Source organism: Dermatophagoides pteronyssinus, unplaced genomic scaffold, assembly GCF_027571235.1.
Source record: "Dermatophagoides pteronyssinus isolate colony J.1.1.1.1 unplaced genomic scaffold, Derpt_VIB-CSIC_2022.12 sq0003, whole genome shotgun sequence".
NCBI classification, from domain to species: Eukaryota; Metazoa; Arthropoda; class Arachnida; order Sarcoptiformes; family Pyroglyphidae; genus Dermatophagoides; species Dermatophagoides pteronyssinus.
This window is the reverse complement of record NW_027461527.1, coordinates 240,121-247,273: the sequence shown is the minus strand read 5'-3', so window position 1 is coordinate 247,273 and position 7,153 is coordinate 240,121.

Sequence of the window (7,153 nt, the reverse complement as noted above, 5' to 3'; positions counted from 1 at the left end):
TGGTTTTACTTGTGGTCGTATGTATTTCATTTCTAAATTCAAATGCATTCAAATGTTTATCTTGAATTTTCATATAGCCATTAAATTCTATAAAAAAATTTGCTTATCACAAAACAAATGAATAATTCATTTGTCTTTTATTTTGTCATTGTAAATTAAAATTCAAAAATTTATAACACTTAATGAACATTTTCTATATAAAAAAATATATTATTATTGTGATAATTTAACTAATTTTACAACACAAATGCTTAAAATTAGCAAATTCTTGTTTAGTTTTTAATTATTTTATCAATTGTTATTCTGTTTCTTCATAATAACAACAATATTCCTTCCTTGTTTTTTTTTCAAATTCTACCGTTATCAGGAAAAAAGAATGAATAGTTTCTAAATAAACAAATTGAGCTTAAATTAATGAAAAATGGACCAGAAACAGTAAATTCTCTTATTGTCAAAAACTTGACAAATATTGTTTCGAAATATCAGCGATAGGAATTTGTTTGTTTTTGTTTTGTTTTTACAATAATATTGTATAAATGTACACTTTCAAATGACATTTAGTTTTTTGTCTTTCAACCATCAACATCATTTTCATATAATGAATTTCAATCTATTTAAACGATTCAATCAAAATATCGAATTAAAAGATATTTTTATGCAATGTTTTCAATTAATCAGAATTTATGCTTTACGAATCGATTACGATCTTATTGATTATGAAAATCGAAATATTTCTTGGTCATTTTCTAAGGTAAAGCGAGCTATTTTGATTGGAATAAATGCATGGATAACAATATCAAGTATTCTAATTGGTGTAATATGGCCACATAATGATTATTTGATAAGTATTGATACATTGGATGAAATTGTTCATGCAAAAAGAAATGATTTAATAGCAATACAAATGATTATTGCATTTACATTACGTGAATGTTTATATTATTTTCATTTGAATGAATTTATACATTATAAATCGAAAATTAATGATTTTTTTATCAAACATGGAAATTATGATCATAATAAAATATCATCAAAATATCGATATTATTTGATAAAATTTTATCAAAAATTATATTGTATGTCAATTATTTTTCATCGTATTTTCATTATCGGATTATTGGCTATTAATTTTATGGCAGATTTTTTTGCCTTCTATCTATATGAATGTGGTCAAATTCAATTGATTAAATTAATATTGTCAGTAATATTTTTTTTCTCAAATATTTGTCAATGCATTTTTATGGTCGGCGATATATTCTATTTGTTTATCATTATTGTGTATGGTATTGAATTTTTTCGTATTTGTATCAAACAATTATCAGAAAAATCAAAGAATATATTTGAAAATTCATTTCTATTATCACATAGAGAACGAAAATTATTCTGGTATCGATTTCATTCCCAATATGTATATATTTATAGAGAAACTGATCGATTTAATCAAGCACTTCGATATGTATTATTATATATTGAATTAATGTCTAAATCTTTGGTTATAATTTGTTTATTATTTTATAGTCATCAAGCAAAGATGTATTTACACAATACATTTGTCACATTCTCATTCATACTATTATTCTGTTTAATTAACATTCTCAATTTCCGTATAGCTCATATACCTTTATATAATCGAATTTGTTGGCTATCTATACATCGTTGGATTGCTCGATCACAATGGTTAAATGTGGAACGGAAAAAACCCAGGAATAACTTGCCCCTTCGATATTCACTTAAATCACGTCTATTTCTACAGTCGATGACCAGAAATCTATTTGGTTTTACTTGTGGTCGAATGTTTTTCATATCTAAATTCAAATACATTCAAATGTTTATTATGAATTTTCATATGGCCATTAAATTCTATAAAAAAATTTGCTTATCACAAAACAAATGAAAAACTGTTTGCTATTTGTTTGGTAGTTTGTTTGTTTGTAGATCATTTGATGTTAAAATTGAATAAAAGAATCTTTTTTTTCTTGAAAATGAACAAATTAATTTATTATAATTTTTAAATTTTTTTAAAAATTTCGAATCAATAAAAAAAAAGATTTATAAAACTCAAATATTGAACTCAGTTTCATAATTATCATTATTAATGGATACTGTGCTAAACTAAAAATACTTTTTTTTAAAAAAAAACTAATCGATTAATTTATTATTTTAGCAATCCATTTACAAGGTTAGAACATTCTTTTTATAAATAAATTGTCTTATCAATTAAAATCCCATGATGATCGCTTCATTAGAATTCGTTTTTTTTCATTCATTCATTTTTCCTTCAACATTATTTTTTTCGTGTGATATGGTTTCAAGAGTTCCATTATTGTCAAAAGTTTTTGAAAATGAAACAATTCATTAGTCACTGGAATAACTTGGGAAGAATGTCCTCGGAATTGTTTTTCGGTTTTTTTTGTTTTGAACAATTATTGTGAATGTCAATTACAATCATCATCATCATGACTAAGTCGATCATCAATATCGAACAATTTCTTGGACATTTTCCAAAAATGAAGCATGCCATTTCAACTTTACATTGAATTTTTCTTTTCAATTGTCAGTTTTTTTCACTAACAATGACTTTGGAAAAATGTGCTTTTTTTGTTGCTCAATTGTTTTCGTTTTGTTTGGTTGATGATCTGCAGAACAATTATGGTGAATGTCAATTTCATTTGATATTCAATTTTTGTCATTCCAACCGCAATCATCATCATCATCAACATGAATTTATTGAATCTATTCAGACAAATGAATGAAATTGTTGAAATTAAACATTTTATTAGAGAAAGTTTTTTATCGGTTAAATTTTATGCTTTACGAATTGATTATGATCTTGTTGATTATGAACATCAAAATATTTGTTGGACATTTTCAAAGATTAAGCGTGCTATTTTTTTAATATTAAATGGATGGATAAATATAATATTTCTTCTGATTTATGTAATATATCCTCACAATGATTATCTGATAAGTTTTGATATATTTGATGAAATTTTTCATTCAAAAAGAAATGATTTTATTGCAATACAAATGATCATTGTATTTATTCTACGTGAATGTTTATTCTTTCATCATTTGAATGAATTAATTAAATATAAATCAAAAATTAATGATTTTCTAATCAGATATTGGCATTATGATGATAATGAATTATCATTTGAATTTCGATATTATTTGGCTCAATATTATCGAAAAACTCGTTTTATTGCTACTATTTCTTATCGATTTTTCACCATCGGAGCATTAGTTATTTATTTTATTTTCAGTCATTTCACATATTATTTATATGAATGTTCTCAGATTAATTTGATTCAATTTATATTATCAGAAATATTTTTCTTTTTATTAATTTGTCAATCAATTTTTCTAATTGGTGAATCATTAATGATGTTAATCATTATTAAGATTGGTATTGAATTTTTTCTCATTCGTTTCAAACAATTATCAATTGAATCGATAAATTTATTTAAAAATTCATTTCAATCATCAAACCGTAAACGAAAATTATTCTGGTATCGATTCCATTCCGATTATGTCTATCTCTATAGCGAAATTGATCAATTTAATTTAACACTTTGTTCGATATTATTATTTACTGAATTAGTATCCAAATCTTCGGCTGTAATTTGTTTATTATTTTATAGTCATCAGATAAAAATGCATATGCAAAATACATTAATTACATTAATATTTATAACAATATTTATTTCGATAAATATTCTTAATTTTCGCATAGCTAATTTACCATCATATAATCGTATTTGTTGGCTATCTATACATCGTTGGATTGCTCGATCACAATGGTTAAATTTGAAACGAAAAAAACCCAAGAATAACTTGCCACTACGATATTCATTTAAATCACGTCTATTTCTGCAGTCGATGACCAACAATCTATTTGGTTTTACTTGTGGTCGTATGTTTTTCATATCTAAATTCAAATACATTCAAATGTTTATTATGAATTTTCATATGGCCATTAAATTTTATAAAAAAATTTGCCTATCACAAAACAAATGAACAAAGAATCCATTTTAATTTTTTTTAAGGATTTAATCAATAAAAATAGAAAATTTAAAAACAATAATATTTTCCGGTTTTGAATATTTTCGATCACTATAATTAATTCACCTAACATAACACACTACTTGTGTACTGGTATGAAATTAGTGATTTTTATAATTGTTTTTCTGCTAACTAAAATTACGCAACACTAATAGTGGTTCTTCTTCTTTGATGATAATGTCATTTTTTTTTCTTTGAAAAAAATAATTATGAAAATTTCATGATTGTCAAATGATGATCTTAGCAACCTAAAATAACTTTACACCGCTTTCTTTGGAATGAATGTTTTTCTTTTTTGTTTTTTGTTATTAATATCATTTTAACATTAATTGTCATTGGTAATGGTATTACATATGACATTCAGTTTATTTTTTGTTGGCTTTCTAATCAACAGCAGTAATCATTATCATTATGAATTTCAATCTATTCAAACGACCATATCAAATAATGGAAATTAAATATATTTTTCGAAATTTTTTTCAATCAATCAAATTTAATGCTTTACGAATTGATTATAATCCTGTTGATTATGAACAGAGAAATATTTCTTGGACATTTTCCAAGATAAAGCGAGCCGTTTTAATCACATTGAATGTATGGATATCAACAATATTTCTTTTATTCATTGTAATATGTTCGAATAATGATTATCTAATAAGTATCGATACAATCGATATGATTTTCAAATCAAAAAGAAATGATTTTTTAATTATCGAAATGATTATTGTATTTATATTACGTGAATGTTTATATTATTATCATTTGTTTGAATTTTTACAATATAAATTTAAATGGAATAATTTTTTAATGAAATATTGTCATTATAATGATAATGAATTATCAACTGAATATCGAAATCATTTGATTCAATTTTATCAAAAATTGCGCTTTATAATCACTATTTCGAATCGAATTTTTACAATCGGTATATTGATTATAATTATTATAGGAAATTATTTTATCTTCACTTTATATGCAAGTGGTCAGATTAATCTGATCAAATTAATAATATCAGCAATATTTTTTTTATCATTTAATGGTCAATGTATTTATATTGTTTATGATTCATTGTTATTGTTAATTGGTATGGTGTTTATGATTGAATTTTTTCGCATACGTTTCAAACAATTATCAATCAAATCAATGAATTTATTTGAAAATTTAATCAAATCATCAAAACGAAAACGAAAATTATTCTGGTATAGATTTCATTCTGATTATGTTCATCTCTATAGTGAAACTGATCAATTTAATCAAATATTACGATATATATTATTATTCTTTGAAACGATGTCCAAATCTTTTTTCGTAATTTGTCTATTATATTATAGTCATCAAACTAAGATGTATTTACAGAATACAGTCGTCACATTAACATTCTTATTAATATTCTGTTTGTTAAGTAGTCTGAATTTCCTTATCGCTCATTTACCTTCATATAATCGAAATTGTTGGCTATCCGTTCATCGTTGGATTGCTCGATCCCAATGGGCAAATGTGGAACGAAAAAAACACCGCAATAGATTACCATTACGATATTCACTTAAATCACGTCTATTTCTACAGACGATGACCAGAAATCAATTTGGTTTTACTTGTGGTCGTATGTTTTTCATATCCAAATTCAAATACATTCAAATATTTATTCTCAATTTTCATATGGCCATTAAATTTTATAAAAAAATTTGCTTATCACAAACCGAATAAAAAACTGTTTACTTTTATTCCGTCTAGATTAGTCATTGCTTGTTGAAATAGAAATTCATTGTTTTAATTAATTATATTGTTTTTGTAATTTTTTCTGAACAATTAATTGATCATTCTTTCGAATAACACAATACACAATATTTTTATTTAAAAGATTGTTTAATTGTTTTGTTTTTCAACTTAAAATTACCTGATGATTTTTTTCTCTACTTGTTAATGTTTTTTTTTCGTTATAATGAACCAAAAACGAACAAAAACAAACTGAAGAATTCCATCATTATCAAATGTTCTTAGCAACTAATTATGACCAAAATAACTGGATACAATATTTTTTTTGACGTTAATAAATGATATGATGAAATTAACTTCTTGGTTACAACATTAATTGTAAATGTCATTTAGTATTTTGCTTTCTAATTAACAACAACAACATTATCATCATGAATTTTGATCAAAATATCGAAATTAAATATTTTTTCAGAGAAATTATTCAATCAATGAAATTTTATGCTTTACGAATTGATTATGATTTGATTGATTATGAACAACGAAATATTTCTTGGACATTTTTACGTATTAAACGAGCTATTTTAATTTCAATAAATGTATGGATAACAATAATATATCTACTTTGTTGTGTAATATGGCCTAACAATGATTATCTTATAAGTATTGAAACATTTGATGAATTTTTACTTTCGAAAAGAAATGATTTTTTAGCAATTGAAATGATTATTGTATTTTTTTTACGTGAATGTTTATTCTATAATCATTTGTTTGAATTAATCAAATATAAATCAAAAATCAATGAATTTGCAATGAATTATTGGCATTATGATGATAGTGAATTATCATCGGAATATCGATATTATTTAATTCAATTATATAGAAAATTACGTTTCATTTCAACTAATTCTTATCGAATTTTTACCATCGGATTATTGGCTACTAATTTTATATCAAATTTTTTCCTCTACTATTCATACCACTGTGGTCAGTTTAATTTGATTAAATTCATTATGTCATCAATTGGTTTTTTTTCATTTGTTTGTCAATGCATTTTTATTATTTGTGATTCATTTATATTGTTAATAGGAATAGTGTTTATCATTGAATTTTTTCGCATTCGTTTTAAACAATTATCAATAAAATCGGTGAATATATTTGAAAATTCATTTCAATTATCAAATCGACAGCGGAAATTATTCTGGTATCGATTCCATTCCCAATATGTCTATCTCTATAGTGAAACACACAAATTCAACCTAATACTTCGAGATGTATTATTATTCCTTGAAATGATGTCTAAATCCTTAGTTGTAATTTGTTTATTATATTATAGTCATCAAATTAAAATGCACATGCATAATACACTCATAACATT